The sequence below is a fragment of the Mus musculus genome, chromosome 17 (assembly GCF_000001635.26).
Source record: "Mus musculus strain C57BL/6J chromosome 17, GRCm38.p6 C57BL/6J".
Lineage (NCBI taxonomy): Eukaryota > Metazoa > Chordata > Mammalia > Rodentia > Muridae > Mus > Mus musculus.
The window spans coordinates 64,909,774-64,929,121 of record NC_000083.6 but is presented as its reverse complement, the minus strand read 5'-3'; the positions used below and the strand labels follow the sequence as shown (position 1 = coordinate 64,929,121).

Sequence of the window (19,348 nt, the reverse complement as noted above, 5' to 3'; positions counted from 1 at the left end):
ATTTACATTGACAGCATACAGAGTAAGTCTTTTGAGCAGTCCTGCGAAATGTCAGTGATAGTAGACATTAAAGCGAAAAGCAACTGCTTCGAGTTCACGGAAGAACTAAAACAGAAGGGGTCAGATGGGGAAGGAGTGTGAAGAGGTTCAGCTTCCCATCTGCCTGCTTCACACTGTTTAATCTCTCGGGGTCTCACACCTTCTCCACCGATGCTGCTCTCCCTTCCCATTATGATTTGCCAGCACTGCATATTGTATTAACACAGCAGGTCTCATTTTTACCCCCAGAACTCAATGCCCGGTCACTGCTGGCACAAGGCTAAGCTCAGAAGATCACGTCTCTCGGTACCTTCAGCCTTTTGCCCTATTCCTTTAAACTTGGCAATGTGCCTTTGAAATAATCTTGTTGAGAAAATTAGGTGGAAAAACTGCTTCACCACGTATGTCCATAGTAAATGAAGACCCTCACTGAGACGACCCTTTCATTTCTGCTGCCTCAGGGAACCAGGGGAAGGGTGTTGGCCACAAAAATCTGTATCCCTTACCAAACTTTGTAGTGATCTGACCAAGCAAGCAAAAGCCATTTGATGTTTCTTTCATCCTCTGACAAAAGCCAAGTCACTTTATGTGTGTCTCATGGTGGTACTGGTGGGAAAAAGAAATAGCTATTAGATGCTTACAAACTAAGTTCAAAGAGCTGCAAGAGGAATCGACAGATGACCACAGAATCTCCTCACGGATTTTTAAATGATTAGATCTTTTAAAAAGTCTTTTTGTAAATGTGACAAAAATCACAACTTTGTGTCCATCCCAAATTATTTACTTCTATAAAATCTCAAAGGAAATAACTTAAAATCTGTTTTCCTGGTTGTTTCTTTGTGCAGTAGCTGTGCCACTGAGCACCTAACAGGAAGGCTGACTCAAAGCATTAGGATGCTAATAGATCCACATGGGCACAAGACCTAAATGAATCACTTTTTTTGTTGTTGTTTGTTTTGGTTTTTCGAGACAGGGTTTCTCTGTATAGCCCTGGCTGTCCTGGAGCTCACTTTGTAGACCAGGCTGGCCTCGAACTCAGAAATCCGCCTGCCTCTGCCTCCCGAGTGCTGGGATTAAAGGCGTGCTCCACCACGCCCAGCTATGAATCACTTTTTTTTTTCTTTCCATTATTTATTAGGTATTTAGCTCATTTACATTTCCAATGCTATACCAAAAGTCCCCCATACCCACCCACCCCCACTCCCCTACCCGCCCACTCCCCCTTTTTGGCCCTGGCGTTCCCCTGTTCTGGGGCATTTAAAGTTTGTGTGTCCAATGGGCCTCTCTTTCCAGTGATGGCCGACTAGGCCATCTTTTGATACATATGCAGCTAGAGTCAAGAGCTCCGGGGTACTGGTTAGTTCATAATGTTGATCCACCTATAGGGTTGCAGATCCCTTTAGCTCCTTGGGTACTTTCTCTAGCTCCTCCATTGGGAGCCCTGTGATCCATCCATTAGCTGACTGTGGGCATCCACTTCTGTGTTTGCTAGGCCCCGGCATAGTCTCACAAGAGACAGCTACATCTGGGTCCTTTCGATAAAATCTTGCTAGTGTATGCAATGGTGTCAGCGTTTGGATGCTGATTATGGGGTGGATCCCTGGATAAGGCAGACTCTACATGGTCCATCCTTTCATCTCAGCTCCAAACTTTGTCACTGTAACTCCTTCCAAGGGTGTTTTGTTCCCACTTCTAAGGAGGGGCATAGTGTCCACACTTCAGTCTTCATTTTTCTTGAGTTTCATGTGTTTAGGAAATTGTATCTTATATCTTGGGTATCCTAGGTTTTGGGCTAATATCCACTTATCAGTGAGTACATATTGTGTGAGTTCCTTTGTGAATGTGTTACCTCACTCAGGATGATGCCCTCCAGGTCCATCCATTTGGCTAGGAATTTCATAAATTCATTCTTTTTAATAGCTGAGTAGTACTCCATTGTGTAGATGTACCACATTTTCTGTATCCATTCCTCTGTTGAGGGGCATCTGGGTTCTTTCCAGCTTCTGGCTATTATAAATAAGGCTGCTATGAACATAGTGGAGCATGTGTCCTTCTTACCAGTTGGGGCATCTTCTGGATATATGCCCAGGAGAGGTATTGCTGGATCCTCCGGTAGTACTATGTCCAATTTTCTGAGGAACCGCCAGACTGATTTCCAGAGTGGTTGTACAAGCCTGCAATCCCACCAACAATGGAGGAGTGTTCCTCTTTCTCCACATCCTCACCAGCATCTGCTGTCACCTGAATTTTTGATCTTAGACATTCTGACTGGTGTGAGGTGGAATCTCAGGGTTGTTTTGATTTGCATTTCCCTGATGATTAAGGATGTTGAACATTTTTATGAATCACTTTTTATTGTTTGAAGTACAATTATATCATTTTCCCCTTTCCAATGTAAGTTTTCCAACCAAGCTCACTCTCAAATTCATGGCCTCTGGCCTCTTTTTCTTTAAATGTTAATATATATAATATTTATCATTTATGTGTAGTATAGGTATATGTATGTAATAACAATATACATGATTTCTAACTTAACAAGAGGGCAATGAAAATCTAGCTAACTTCCCGGGTCTAGCAAAGTCATGAATCTTGAAAGAGAACCTAAAACCACCATTTTAGTACCCCAAAATAAATATGCCTTTTACCCCTCAAGAAAGAAAATTCTCTTTGCAATAGACAGAGACCATTGTGGAAGCCCAGAAATGACCGAAACACAGAGAATGGGTGATCATGTGGTATCCAGCCCCATCTGATCGATCCAAATAAGTCATTATTTTAGAAAGGAGAAGCAAGGCTTGTGAGGTGACTCGGCTGGATGAAGGTGCTTGTCACCAATCCTGGCAACCCGAATCCGTCCCTCGACCATATAGGAGAAGGAGAGGACATCTGGCAAGTGCAGGTCTACACACACACACACACACACACACACACACACACACATGGACAGAAAGAGGTGGAGAGAGGCAGACAGAAAGACAGACAGACAGACAGACACAGAGACAGAGACAGACAGAGAGACAGACAGAAAGACAGACAGACAGACACACAGACAGACAGAGACAGAGGGACAGAGAGAAAGAGAGGTGGTTAAATGCAAAAGAAGAGAGAAAGACATAGAGACCCAGGCATACTAAAAATCTATTCCACCAATAGTAACATAAATGAAAATTACAGTAGTAAGATAATACTACTAACTGTTAAATAAGATTTTATAAAGAATACTTTAAAAATAACCGCTGATACTTGCAAGGGTTCAATGTAATGGGATCTCATTGTCACTTCTGGTTGGATATAAATTAAAACTTAACCCACAGATCAAGTCTCAATCAATCCTCTGACCCAGACCACCCTGGCTTTGAAGATTCCATGTTAAGAAATAATTTTTGAATACTGATGATACAGCTTGTAAATCAGTATTACTGTGTCAAGTTGAACCTTAATTAAAACTTTGCAAGCAACTACTTTTTATTTTGTATTGTTTGATGGTTTCATACATTCATTGCTGATGAATTTTAAGTATTTCCCCCATTCCTTTCTCTCCCTCCCTTTCTCCTCCTTCATGAGTTAACTGTTTTTGTTACACATCTTTTATTTGCACCTTCTATATCTTCAGTGAACCCACTCCCTTATCCCAAGTTCTCCATGGCCTGCATGTTTTATTTCTTTGCTGACTACCTACTTCTATCTGAAGACATGTGTTCCTCGGCAGAAGTATATGTTGAAAGGACACATGTCCATCCGTGGTAGCCTCTAAATGCGACACCAATGCTCTAAGGCTGTTGCAGCTACCCCTGGTGCACTCATCTCAAAGCCATAGGCATAGCCAAGCTCAATTTTGCAGGTGTAGTGAATGGAAAAGTTGATGGGGATTTAGGATATGCAAATAGTTGCCAAGAAGCAGGGATTGCAGAAGGCCAGGGGGCTAACAGGTTTTTTTTATAACATCCCTGGACGCAACTTTGCCGTGGGCATATAAAGCACCCCTACTGGCACATTTCCTAATTGCCTTATCCATTTATGTGGACCATAATTGCCAAAATTATCTCCTTGGCTGAATGCATGTGCATTTTGCCTTTGGCATTTTTGTCTCTACAAAAAAAAAAAAAATGAGAAGATTAAAAAACTGCAATGTAAGCTGAATGTTGGCCTTTAGGTTTTAATACGAAGACTAGCTATTTGTTATAATCCAAAATAGAAATGTGTTTCTATAGTTAGAAACCTAAGTACGGGGATGTGTGTTTAGAAGCAGGGCTGGCAACTGAAAATGCTTGTCTCGTGTCTACACAGGCCCATATCAAACACTTTCAGGGGAGAAGCATAGATATGGATTTCCACACACTAAGCCCCAATCTCAACCCTGACCCTTTATCATTTGATAGGAGCATCACCAACATCCCTGAGATATGCAAGCCAGAAACTCAAGCACCTTCTGTGAAGGTGGGAAGGTGATGGAAGGTGAGGTCTACCTTGTGGGCCCCCCCCGGAGGAACTCCTGTCCCCATAGGAAGCAAAGTGACAGCAGTCTCAGAGAAGTCACAGGAAAACACGGAGTGGAAAGGAGCTCTGATGTCTATGTCTAAGCTGATCTGGGTCTGTAGTGCTTTCATTCATTGTATGAAGAGAAGAAAAACAGGAATACATGGTGACCTACAATTATTGTCTGTTTTTCTTTTCAACATTCTAACAGTATTGACAACACACTGGCAAATTATTCAATATATAAACCTATTCCAATTCCAGCTACTTGATAAGGTTATATTGGTATTTATACATATAAAAATAAGGTGAATATCATTCTTTTTACAAATGGCTGGAAGAGGCTGGAAATATTAGGGCTAAGGAAGCGCCATTATCATCATTAGTTTGCAATAAATAAGTCTCTCTACTGAGGACATTACTGTTAAAAGAAAACCAGAGCCTCGTTTATTGTTGTTGTTGCTGTTGTTGTTTATCTTTTCTGGATTCCCAAACCTAGTGTGTTCCATAGCACAGCCAGTGGAGACACTGATACACACATCCAGAATATACGACGAAAGAGATTTAATCCATGTCCCTTTGATAGAGAGGTGTATTCTATTACCCCCAATAAATGTGTTAAATTGCTGAACTGGGAAGTTTGCCAGCTCTCAGATTGCTTGGATGTGTATGATGCTCCATGGGCCACAAATTTCCCCTGCCTCTGTTACAGTCTCCTCTCACAAAATAGAGCTAGCTATACCATAACATACACTTTACATAACCATGGCTCTTCTACGCGGTGTGCATGAGCCACTGACACACAAGAAGCAAGCAGAGCCACAGTCCGATGACCCATCTCTGATAACTGGTCTTATTTTATTCCCTAGGAAGTAATCCAAAATGCCCGGACACTTTTGTTGATCCCCACTCTGCCCACTCCGTCCTTGGACCTCATTTCACACTTAATATTGCTCTAAAGACAATGTTTTTTTCTAGTAGCCAACCCAAGCCTCCTTTGCTTTTAATTTATCAGGCAGCACTTCACTTAAAACTCCCAACTCCAGCCAGATTTCCAAGTACCTTCTGTTTCCTGACTCAGAGCATGGTGTTCTGGTCAGATTTGCACAGCGGTCACCCCATGGCTATAGGGACTTGTGAAAAATGTAATCAGGGAGTGAAGTTGTGTGTTGGCACTGAGAGGTCCCTGGAGCCAGGCGCCACATAAGTACAAGATATTAGAATACTTTGACCTGTGGGGGTGGATGGGATTTGATACAACCTCACTACACTCTATCCTGACAGGCCTTTGCGGAGGGGGGGAGGGGGGGTGTTGGGCAGGAGGCAATCAGTAGCTAGTTTTATCTTGTTGGGTAAACCACAGCAGGAGGCAGTGATACCTAAAACTGAGAACCTTGTGCCTTCCATAGAATCCATGACTGTCTCTATCTTTTATTAATTTCCCTTATCCATAACTATGCCTTTGTTGTGGATAACTATGAACCCCCCACTGCCTTTCTTCATTAAACAGATCCCAAAATGCTTTAAAGGAGCCAGAGACTCTGTCCTGTGTTGTGTGTGTGTGTGTGTGTGTGTGTGTGTGTGTGTGTGTTTCTGAATAAATGAGCATTTAGGAGGGAGTGAAATTGGCGGGAAGATCCTTCTATAGATTGGGTATTATTAGCTCAAAAGATGAGTGCAGATTGCGTTCATTTTCCTGACTATTGAGGCATTTGGAGACCCAAGTAATAACAGAATATGTAAAGCAGGTGCATCTAAGAGATATAGCCCAGTGTTATACCTCTCACCTCCACAATGGCTCCTGGGTGATACGATCTAGCTGTGACACCAGCTAATATTGGATCTGTAATAACAGAGACAATGGAACACTATCAGCTGCAAATGAAATTTCAGATGGCAGTGGCACACCACACAGTGACTTTTATTTATTCATCCGACTTGATGCATGAGGATTTTTTTAAACAGCAAAAGGCCTCGCTTGCTCACGTTCAAGGAGAACTTACTAGGTTAGACTTGTAGGGTATGCTGACCAGTAGCAACAGAAATTGTTTTGAAGTCTATCTCTATTTTCCCCCAAATACTCTCTTTGGCAAAGAAAGATGGGAGAGGCAAATGGCTCACTCTGCACTCTGTAATTAGCTAATGTGGAGGCAAATTGGAACCCAGCCCACCTCTCCTGCAGTACAATCCCTCTGATTGGCATACAATTAAAAAGGGAACCCATATCACGGTGTGCTCTTTCTTGCACTATATTTGCTTTATACACCCATGGTGAACATGCACACACACCCCTGTGCACAGCCCAGATTCCTTCCGGAATCCAGAATGCAAGTAAAATCTTATCTGAAAGCAGAACTCTAAGAGAAGTGGGCTGTGAAGGCAGCTGATAGCAGATGTATCAGTCATTCTGCTTCAGAGGTAGGTGTGAGCGTGCGAACCCAGAGGGTTATCCTTTAACACTGTTAACAGGATAGTCATTTTCCAAGATAAGGTAACACTCTACACACTGGCGGAGACGGAGTGGCTAGTGATGCATTTTCTAGCCTGTGACTTCAGCAGAGGTGATTAGAGATCTCCCCTTGGGGTCCTGTAGTAGCCCCATAGGAATGTGTTCTCCCAAGATCTCCTCACTTTAACATGTTAGCTCCCACCAGAGTGTAACTTTGAGCTGAAAATCTCATTGTTTACATTTTTTTCAACAAAGAGAGATTAATAATAATTTTTTTTTCTAGTGGCAGGTGCAAGATGACTGAAAGGCTATGTTCTCAGGGTGTTCTCCTGGTTGAAAGGTCACCAGTCCATCTTTAATCAGAGGCTGGACCCACCAGACAAACATGTGAGCTTTCATCCTGACCCTCCATTGACTAAATTTTGTCCAAACACAAGGAATTACATAGAAAGAAATGGACGCATGAGATAAGATTTTTAGTTTTCAGCTCATGTAGTTTTTTTGTTGAGAATAATTTGAATAAGTATTTTCATGTGATAGCTTAGATTTTACTAAAAATATGAAAAGCTGACTTGTAGCCCAAATGGATTTTAGCTCTTGGGTTATCAGTGACACACATTCACTAGATCGGCAATTGTAGCTTGCCACAGTTTATCAGGTAGAGATTCCTAAATAGGACAACATAGTTGAAATGGGAGATTGAATATTTAGTTACCAACAGCTTAAATCATTAGATGCAGGAATACTCTCATGCCAATATTAAATTCTAAGAAAGCTGTGTATGCCAGGTGTGACTTGGGGGAAATGTACAGATTTTGAGCCAATAAAATATAATGTTAAAAAAAGGGGTCTTTGTGAAGATAAGAGAGCTAAATTATATTTAAAATTTGTCTTTTTTATAGTCATAAAATTAGCTAACATCTTCTAGGTATTGGACTAAGTCACATTGTTTGATGCATATGACAAGTGCAATGCTTTCCAGAGAAGCTCCTGCCTTGCATGTTTGGAAATCAAATCTCTGTCTCTTAAATAATTACAGAAATTGTCAACCATACTAAAAATTATATGATAGGGAAATAGATGAGATAGCAAAGATAGGTAGGTAGAGCTATCAAAGGTTGAAAGATAGAGATATAGAGAGATGGACAGACAGATAGATAATTGATAGAATAAAAGATGAAAGATTGACTCCTTAATTCCTTAATTTGGTAGTTAAATTTGTCCCAATTGGGAGCACTTCTCCTCCCTCTGAAAATGTCTATGAATTCTGAAGCAATCAATCAGGGTCTGAATAATATCCAAGTAGTGCCTAGACAAATGACTATATCAAATATTTTCAATTATCCAACCCCATTTTCCTCTTATCACTAGTTTCAAAGAAAAAAATGACTGTAGATCTCCTTCTTCCTGGAGAATCCCAGAGGCCTCTATTCCTATGACAATTAAGGGAAGCAGCTAGTATTTTAATAGTAGAGCAGCTAATACAATCCTAGAAAGCACATGCTACAGACCCCAGTTTTCCCACACTCAGGTCATTCTTGTGCAGGGTAGAAACTGACATCACCCAGCTCCTCCCCACTGATGACATCACCCAGCTCCTCCCCACTGATGACATCACCCAGCTCCTCCCCACTGATGACATCACCCAGCTCCTCCCCACTGATAGCATCACCCAGCTCCTCCCCACTGATGGCATCACCCAGCTCCTCCTCACTGATGACATCACCCAACTCCTCCCCACTGATGACATCACCCAGCTCTTCCCTACTGCTCCCTCCCTTCTTCCCTGTCTGCTCATCCTCTGTAAATTGCGATCTCATCTTAAGGCACCTTTGCACTATTTTAGTCCTGGAACTCACTGCCCATTGAGTCTGTGGCATTTCATCACAAGGGGAAGCCAGACGCAGCTGGATTACAAAAAAAAAAAAAAAAAAAAAAAAGCCAGTTCTTACATTTCAGATTTTCAAATTCATGGCAGAAATAATAACTTAAAACAGGGTGTTTTCCTATTTCAAGGGCAATAGTTTTCAAAGAATAAAGCATTTATGGAAATGTCAATTTCAATTTTAAAAATAAGATCATTGATTTATGCTGTACACAGTAAGATTAGAAGGAATGTCAAATTGGCTAGAAGTCATGTTTTTACTTACTGCTGGCAGGGGACATGTTCCAGAAGACAACAATACAGGGGGCTGAACAAGCTGTGTAGTACTGGGGATCTGAAAGCAGAACGAACTGAGACTTTCTTTCCAGATCTTCATTGGAAGGAGCAACAGAATGCCTTTTAAAAGAAGTCTTCAGCAGGTGCTATAACAACCGATGGAGACTGCGGGTTAGATGTAGACAGAGTCTGAAGCGTCCTCCCATGAGGCTTCCTAACCCAGAGGGCTTACAAAGCAAGCTTGAAATCCTCTGTTGGCCTGAAAATGAGGACATAGTGGCTGAGGAAGTAACCCAGAAATGTTCATACATCATGCCATGTGCAGATGTGACAAGACCTATGAGTTGACAGTTATGGGACACTAGGGACAAGGAGGGCATAGATAAGAACTGGTGGCTGAAGGCCAGTAAATAAATGTGCAATGGCTGCAGACACGTGAAGGACCCAGAGTGACAGCAGACTGGACCTGGTACCCTCCTGAAGGTAACAAGAGCCACACGGGTAGCTTCTGATCTGAATGAGAAAGATGGACTAGACACCTGAAATGCTTGTGTGTGAACTCTGAATTATCAGAGAACCACAGTAAAGAATTTAAGGTATAACTCAAACCCAGAAATAAGGAATAAAGTCTGTACATAGTAGTGTCTTTTTCACCAAGCCTGTACTCTAGCAGATTACAGGATGCAGAGTGCTACCAGCTTAGCCTCATTCACTCTGTCTATTGCAGTGTTCCTTCACCTGACTTCTGCTGAAACTATGCGTTACCTAGCTCTTGCGGATGACTGCCTCGACCATTGCAGGATGCTCGAGAGCACCCTTGATCTCCTCCACTGGAGCACAGCAAGCTCTACTACCGTTTCAGCATGGTTTCTAGACATTACTAAACATCTGTAAGGCAAAGTATCGTCCAGGTTGTCCAAGTTCAGAACCGCTGTTCTAAAATGTTCCAGCAAATTCTCGAGAAAGAAATCCTAAACTACAACAAAGCAGAATGATGTAAACACAAGAGATACAGCCAAGTTTCCACTGATAAACATGGAGTCCAAAACAACAACAACAACCCAAGGTGGGTAAATAGAATTTCAAGGCCCAAGATTATAACCAGATATCTTGACCCCCAAATCTATGCTTTCTCTATACAAAACTTAAAATATCTCCTAACTATAGTACAGAATCTACCAACATCTCTGAGTGGATGGATGGATGAATGGATGAAGGAATGAATGAATGCTTTATACAACTGGACTATGGCATGATGTTGAACACTGTGAAAAAAGGAAGAATAGCCCAAGCTTCAGAGCTAGTAACAAAGACATGCAACAAGCTTGCTATTCTTCTTGCACTGATTTAAACAGCTAGACTATGAATCCACAGTCAGCATGGCAGAAATAATAGCAGCCAGTTTGTTACTTAATCTCAGCAGACGTGCTCTGTTTCAGAGCTTTGACAATGGCGGGTATGGACTAGCCTCTTAGATTTCAAAAGTCTCAGGTCTGATGTAGATGCTGAAGCAGCAGTTTGTGCTGTCTGGCAGACCCAGGCTCCGATTTTGAAGCTGAAAACCACCGACTCTCACTCCCTGATCAGCACACCTTGAACCTCTCTCAGATGTATCCACCCATGTCCTTTTCCATAGTATTTCCACCGAACTGTTTTTCTCCTGCAAAATTGCAAGGAGCTCTAAAACTGATAACATTTTTGGTCTATTTCCCGTGTATTTATCTCACACAGTGTAGGGCACAAGCTAGCAGTTGCCCAGGTTTGAATTCATAGATACCAGAATTCTAGAGATATTCCTTTAATTTGTTCGGGAACCAAATTCCCCTACAGTCATAGTCTGTCTGCCCAAGACAGACCAAAACCTGCACTTCTACTACTGTCTGTCTTTATTTATTAATGTGTAGCTGGATGGCACATTATCTGACATCAGAAGCCAGTGGCAACTTTCCAATCCGCTACTAATAGAGATAAATGTGTAGCAGGGGTGGTAACCTGGCTGAGGGCCTACCAAAGGCAGCTTGAGGGTAAGTTCTGCTTGGCCATTTATTAAAGGCAATGTAGCTGGGTGCAGGCTGGGCTCATTCAATACAGCTGACTTGGAACCAACCTCCTGTCGTTGCATCACGATGCAAAGCATTAGTGCTTGTGGGCCAGGTCTCTTGAGTTAGCTCTACCCTGAAGCTGGGGCCTCTGTGATTACTGTGTGTGATTGTTCAAAGAACTCCCTTCTCTTGGCGATGTAAAGCCAGGGTTGAAAACCCCAGTAAGGGCAGATGATGTAAGCACGTATTAAATGCTTTCCTGACAACAGGTTTACCCTTCATCAAGGCAACTGGAGCTCAGCAATGTGCAAAATAGGTATTCCAACTTCAGTAGTCGGTGAGGCAAAGAGGAGGGGTGTGTGAAGAGCTAAGTTATCCAAAGATGGAATCCAACTCTACCTTGATGATAGAAGATGACCTCAGCATTTTGGTAATATCAGTAGTGGTTAGGACTGTAGTCTTTGGAAGCATGCCTGCGTCTGGATCCTGGCTTTACTGGTCACTAGAACAGTTGTCTTAAGCCAGCCTCTTAGCTGCTCTGTGCACACCTCTGCTCCCTCATACAGAAAATGGAGTGACAGCCAGTCCCACACAAGAAGGGTGTGATAAAGATTAGACACCACAAATAAAGTTCTTAGACACAATAAGCCGTCCTCCATGAATGCGAGCCATGGGCACAGTCCCGCCCCACGCCCACCACGACCGCCACAAAGATCTGGCCACAGAAGTAGCAGATTGAGCGGCGTGTAACGCCACCCACTGCCTAGCCATAAAAAACCTTAGCACTAAGGCCTGAAGTACGACTCCTTTCAAATGTTGAACACACATGAAGATAGTCAAAGAGCTCACATCAATCCATGTATTCAAATGTTTTACCGGTAAAATCACATGAAAAGCCTTTATTCCTCCTAAATCTTTTTGCTGCCAGCCACTGAACTCGTTTTTTAAAGGTCTCAGTAAGTATATACATCTCCCCACCCAACCACCCACATCTCTTCACCCAAGCCTTCTCCGTGCCTGGTGTGCCACAGCTCCCCCAAGTGGCAGAAATCAGTATTGGTTTGGCGGTATTTTTTTGGAAGAAAGTCGAGTGTACTCAAAGACTGTGAGCACAGAAACAATTGTTACAAGCCTGTTCCCAATCTGTTTCTCATCTGCTAATGAAGACCTTCTGGTTTTTCTCCGTTTTCTGCTCCCACGTTTCTGTTTTCTGAGCCAAGGAGTGAGGATAGTTCTGAGAATTGAGCATTACAGAAGGGGCAGGCCTAGGGGAAACAAGGAGGAAAAGATGACTTGCCTAGAAAGAGTTTATTCCTGTTACTTTTTAAAAGAGAGAAAAGGATTGGATAGCCACAGAACGAGGAGGACAGAAACATGGGAGGAACACAGCAGCATCTATGGACTGGGGTGTGATGGGATGTAACCTTGCCACTTTGGAGGTTGCTGGGATGACAAAGGTCAGAGAGTCTAATATTTTAGATGCTCCTTAAGTCTCTCTCTTTCCTTCTTTTTCCAACCCTCACCTCAGGAGAGAACCTAGGGCCATTCTCTTCTACACCATCTGTCTTTAAATCAATCCACAGCGAATGCTTAGGCTCTGTAAGGTCTTTTATGTGGGAGTACACAAAGGCTCAAGTGTGAGAGACTGATTGGGACCAGGGTGATATTTGGCTCACATGACTATCCAGGGGTCTACATTTGAAGAAAATGCAAAGCCGTTGGCTTAACAGCAGATGTTTCAGGTCCATCTTAGAGACAGTCTGTGGCTGCACTAAAGCTGGTGACTTGCAGAGGCCAAACAGTCGGAATCGCTGGAGAAGGACAGGCTGAAACCCTATGGAGAAACAGCAAAAAGAAAAGAAAAAAAAAAAAAAAAAGCCCCTGTGCCTAGTGGCACTACCCCTCCCCCCAGGAGGCAGCAACTATGTAACTTTATTAGTGGCTCTAAGCAGCTCGCAGCTCTGAAGACTGCTGCCCAGCTGCTCTCTCCCTTCTCAGATGTGCAATACAAATTAATTTGCCAAAACATCCAAGAGTCATCTTTGCACTAAATGATGCATGATTACAAAAACACACTTGCTGGCTATTTCTGGCCTCACCACATTCATTACCATGATTTGCTAAACATTTATGAGCTCATCACGATTTGGGGGTAGCAACAGCTTGGTAAGAGCCAGGAGGACCCTGTGAGCACACTATGATGTTCCTTCTGGGAGGCAGGGCTTCGTATTTATCTGTTGCTGTTCCCAAGCAAAAATATTAGACTGTGCTCCAGAGGGCTGGGGAAGCAGGCTTTCCTATGTCACTATTGGTCATTAACTCCACGAGTATTTCCTGTCTTGTGTGATAAAGATTTTTACAAAGTAATAATAGAACGGGTAAAAAAGTAACAGTTGAATATGAAAAATATTTTTAAAAAAAGAAGAAGAATCAATCAGAAGGAAGAGAGTCAGAGAAAACACGCAAGAGTCACAGTTTGTAAAGCATTGATGACTTTTTAGGTCTCTGCTTTTCTCCAGCAAATGGGAAACATCCCAGCCCATGGGGAAGGATGACTTCTGACTTCAGAGCGAGCGGAAGCACTTTTCTTTGACTTAGAGACTCCCTTTGTCTCACAAAGCTACGAGGCTGCTTGCCTTTTTTGAATTGATTAAGTCTTGAAAGGAGCTGGGCTTGTCCTTGTCTGGTGTGTAGCCCAGACATTCTCAAGAAATTCGCTGTGTCTCTGCCAGACCCAGCCTGCAACATCTGAGCAGGGTCAGAGGTCCCTCAAGCCTTTCCTCCTGGCAGGAACATCTTAGGTTCCTGCTTACAGAAGGGCCAAGATGTCACCATGTGCCTGCCTGCACTCTCTGCCACTTTCTGAAAGGAAAGGCCAGAGCTGGCTTTTACTTAGAGGTTGTGGAAGGCTCCACTGTAATTAAACAGGACAACATCAAAGTTGGCTCTGCCTCCAGCAAGACAGACTGCTAGTCAAGGTCTTTGTTTCCAGCCTTACAAGTCACTTGATCCTTTTTTTTTTTTTCTCCTGTAAATGCAAAGAAGGAAAAAAATCCCTACAAGGCAGAACAAGAAAGATGTTGAGGAAAAGTCAATAAAACAATTTGCTCTTCAGGGGACTAGCAGGCAATTTCCACTGTGATCTCCCGTATCTGCATCCTCGTTCTGTGTCTGATGTATCAATTTTGAAGACGAACCTCTCTATATTGAACTTTTGGATTATCGCCTGTTTGTTGGCTGAGGGCACAGGCTTTTAATTATCTCCATGAAGAATGTCCTTATTGGATTTCAGAAACAAAGGTGTGCCTATATCCAGGGATGAGAAACATATAGAAGCCCGTATTAATTCACAGGCAAGACAAGAACTTTTTTTGTAACTCGCTTGCACCTGTGAGCTTGCACACTGGAAGGCCCAGAGAAGAGAGGCCTTGCCCGCTGAGCCTCTCTGGCACGATGCCCAAACCTCAGGGCGACACGGTCAAGTGATTTAAAGGTGAAATCAATTATCTGCATGCTTATGTGGCGTGGTGCCAAATAACCAACTTGGTAAGTGTTTAAGTGCTTGAAGCTTGGCAATCACCTAGCTTTGAGTAAATCTCGGTTTCCTTTGTATTAAACCCTGTCTGTCTCCTCCTGTCCTTCTGTGGATGTTTTTTTTCCCTTCTCTCCAGTTTGAGGAATTTTATGTCATCAAAAAGAGAAAACTTTACCTCCTTCCTTTCCCTTATAGGTGACAAGATGACATTGACTGCGAGCATCTGACTGGTTGAAACACAGGAGCAGTGCACTTACATAGGACAGGATTTTCTGAGGACAGAGGAGGCTGCTGACGCAGAGGCACGCTCCCCGTCAGCCACTACAACTGTTCTATTATACGATGCTATTATACGAGATGCTTAAACAAAGTCCTGAATGCAAGGCTCTGAAAGAGACATATCAAGGAGAGATGGCTGCCAGTCACAATAAGCATAGGAAACAGAAACTTTCAGAAACTCGGGACAATAAAAGGGTCAGAGTGGACCCTGCCCCCACCAAGAAAACATATCTACGGACAGGAGAAAGACAGAGGTAGAAGGCTTTCCACCCTCTCTGACTCCCACTGCAGTGGCCTGCATCTACTTACTGTCTTACTATCAGCAAAGCCTAGTGAGGGCAGACCACTGGTAAGTTTTTGAGAGAAGCTGAAGGTAATGGGTTGTCGAAAGCAATGACTTCCCAGCAAAGCTAGGCTTATCCATAAAAATAAAACCAAGTAACAGCCATTCTAGGAGTGGCTACTATTTCCTGTGTTGCCCTTGATCCTGCCTTCAATGAGACAACAGAATAGGGTAAACTGGGGGCCTGAAGCCCTTATAGCAGTACTGAAAGATCAGTATATGAAATAAATAACGCTGTAGAGATGAAGGCTGGAAACTCCCCTGCGTACAAAGGTTACTGGTCACTGGCACAGACAGAGGCTCTTCAAAGTATCCTGGAAGGTGACCTGCTGCTCATTACAGTGGCTGCACAGATATTAAGATGTTAATGAGATAAGCCAGGCAGGAAGTTGTATGTAGAACTACATGCACCACTCAGAATGCAGGAGGAAGGCTGTGTCATCCAAATGACGAGAGGCTTTCTGCAGCCTTGCCTCTGAGCATCCTTCATCCCTTGGAAGTCCATCCTATAAAGACAAAAGTTACCTTCGGTCACAACTACCAATGTGTTTCTGTCCAATTCCTTGTTCCAAGACTCAGGACAATGGAATCACTGTGGAAGTGTCCTCTGCACTCCAAAATCCACCAAGGTCATTGCCATCGTCTGCCTCCTCCACAGACCAGAGGGAGGTAACACCAGTTGGATTCAGGCGAGCCATTTCCTAGGACTGTTGAATTAGACCGTAATCCAATTTTCCAAAGAGCAAAGTTACGTTATCATAACGTTCTCTTAGAACAAACTGGGAAACCTACATGATCACTGCTGCCAATCTGGAACCTGCGCTCTTTCTGGAATTGTCAGAAGATCAACGGACAGCACAAGGCTGAGGTTACACTCTGCATCTCACACAATCCGACAGAGTAGAAGGAGTAAGTGCAGGTGCCTCACATCACCAATGCAGGATGTGAGGCACTCAGGCTTAGCGCTCGCTCGCTGGAGGTAAGGTGTGCAAGCAGAAAACAACACAGCCTTCTGGACTCCATCCTGCCTGTGTGCAGCCCACTGTCCTTTCCGCTTGCTTACACTGACCCCTAACCTGTAACTGTGATAGGGTTCTACTCACAGGGTCTTCTCTGATTAGATCCTGCTTCAACTAGCGTCAAGCTAGGAGTTTTATCAGCTCTAGCCCGAAATCCAAAGACTCCTGTGCTCTGCCATCTCTAGTATGGGACTGGCAAGAAAATGCCATATTCTCACCATCTGGAATTTTTCTATTTAGATGACCCTGGTCTCCACTTAGAACTCACAGGGAGCAGAAGTATTGCAAGCAGAAAGCAAATCCTTCTCCTGGTATCTACTGCCCTTCATTAGAGAAGCAAGTTTAATTGTGAAATTAAGGGCGCTTAAAAGATTCCTAAGGCCAGGAAGAATAAACAATTTTTATTATTATTAAAACAGGTGAGAGGTTAGTTTGAAAAACAGTGTGTGTGTGTGTGTGTGTGTGTGTGTGTATAAAATAAATATTTCCTGGCCATTTTGTGTGCCAGTCATTGACTGCACAATGCTGAATAAAACCTGGTTTTTCTGTCCCTGGGACTTTACAATGGGTAAGAGAAAAATATAGGAAGTAAATGAATAATTATCAATTATATAATTCAATTTCACATGCACTTAAAAAACAGCATCAATTATCATAATCATGGCACTAGAAATAGAATATTAATAAAAATATAAATGCTTAGAAAATTTTACAAAATTCTCTTGTTGAATAATCAACTTGTTCGTTAGAAAGCACCACTAAAAGTAAAAACATAGTTGAGTAAAACACGTGTTTATTTAGGGTTTAATGGAGATGCCTAAAAGGTGTTGGGAGGGAGTTAGATCCTTTAAGGCTTCCAGCTTCCTACTGTAATTATTGTTCTGTTCTCTGCTGTGTATGGAAACACCAAATAAATGAAATATTCCATGCCAAAAGGAGGATGAAACATAAGTAGGACAAGCAGTAAGGCAAAGAAAACCACAGTGTGCTACAAAAGCTACAAGCAGAAGTCCAGAGATGCGCTATCCCTTGCATCACCCGTTTGACTCTGGTGCAGCACAATGAGATTGACAGGAGCTCTTGCCTGAGGCTTGGGCGGTAAGACAAGGCTTCCTTCCTCGTCAAGCAGCTCAGCAAAGCCACATTTGTGAAACTGGGCACATGAAACTGAAACCCATTGGCGAATATGAATCCTAATGGAGCTTATTTGGGATTTCAGCTTAGAAATCCTACTCTAGAGATGGGTGTGGAACAGAAGCTCATGTGCATGATCTGCTGGACACTATCTGTTGCCTTAAGGTTTCCACTCCCCTTTTCATAATGATTAGGTACCATAATGATTAGTTTGGGAGAACTAATGAGTCTTCCTCTAGCCCCAGGAACAGAGAAGTGTCTTTATTACGGGCCGGTGGGAATATACCTTCCCCATCTGTCTGTCCTTATTCAAGGCAGTGCTTGACATACAGCATGTATTCTGTTAAAATAGCTCTGTGGAAGCAGTGCAGGGAATTCTTGGAATTCTTGGGGCTTAGGGGGTGGGGATATCACCTTATAAGAAGTAATACAATAATATAACAAACGAACAAACAAACACTTAAGGGGGTGGGAGCTACCATTCCATCTCCATATAACATCTGACATTCCAAATATAAAGTAAGGTCTGAAGCAGGGTTGGCAGAAGTAGGAATGTAACACAATACTTATCTCCAAATAATGTATTTTAACAAGAGAAAGCTTTAAATATTATTTAATACTAAAATGTAAAATATAAAATGGAACAGATAAAAGAATGTGGGTATTTAGATAAAACACAAGTAACTCATATCTGTTGGTGCAAGGACCAAGAAAAGCCCTAAAGAAGGTGTTTCATTAATTTATGTTTTTCATTTGAACTTTGGGAAAGTGTGATTTCAATAGCTAAAGAGTGCAGGGAAGACACTTAACCTAGTTAAGAAGGATGAAATTGAAGCTTAGTCACCTCAGTCCCTCAATAGCAGAAGAGAAAAACGTGGAGTCCTTTAAATTACTTAGAAAAAAAAAAAAAGAGAACAAAGCAAGTACATTATTGGTATTTTGCCTGCCTAGAGAGAAGGCTGTGCTCAAGCCCCAACGCAGAAGCAAAAAGAGGACAGGGAGGTGGGGAAGAGAGGGAAAACAAAAAAGAAAGCACACAGACTCAGCACACATTATAGGAAGCATTTAGAGAATCAGCCAAAGGCTCAGAATTTGCCTTGGAAAGCAAAACCCACGGAGGAGAATCTTTCTAAGAGAAGGGAAAGGGGAAGGCAGTATTGGGCAGAGTATGGCTACTCTGTGGCATCATTTGTCCTGAGGTCACAGCAGAAAAGACACACAGGTAACAGAAATGAGCCTGTGAGTTGGCCAGGAGCCTGAGGTTGAAGAGAGCAGAGGTGAGCAACTGTTGGGAGAGCAGAAATGGGGTTAGCAGAGCTGTGGAGGGTGGAGCAGAAATATAACCACCTGTCTTCTCAACAGTGCTCCTCCCATTGCCCTCCTTTCTTAGCTTCCAATGCCTCTGGGAGTGAAGTTTCACACTGGAAAGCAATCACATACACAGTGGGGTAGGATCTAAACTTTTTCTTGTGCTTTTCGTTACCCTTTCAAACTTTTATGTAATGGATTCAAATGGAAGGAAAGCTTACTGTCAGGTTCTAAGCAAAATGGGACAAGATCATCAGCATGGTGAGCTCTCCCAGGTAACAGTTGTCTTCCCGGCCTTCCCTACCTCCTAACTCTCCTTAAAGCTGCCCCAACCCTCACCAACCTCAGCATTCCCAGAGAGAATCATTTCCATCTCCCATGATGCACACCTCTTGGCATCAAATTACCACACTTTCAACTTGAAGCCTTATGTTTTTAGAGTTTAGCAACACTGAAAAACACCTGCATCATATAAAGAAAGGATAAACCAAGAAACTAAAGGTACCATCATAGTGTCTCTGCCAAGCATATTGATAACCATTCCATGTTTCATAAAAATCTCA

At 42.7% G+C, this 19,348-nt stretch overlaps 1 pseudogene; it reads right to left on the bottom strand.

Annotated features, from left to right (window-relative positions):
* Positions 1-12,317: 12,317 nt before the first annotated feature.
* Positions 12,318-19,348, bottom strand: part of Gm4701 — a 40,604-nt pseudogene continuing 33,573 nt past the window's right edge.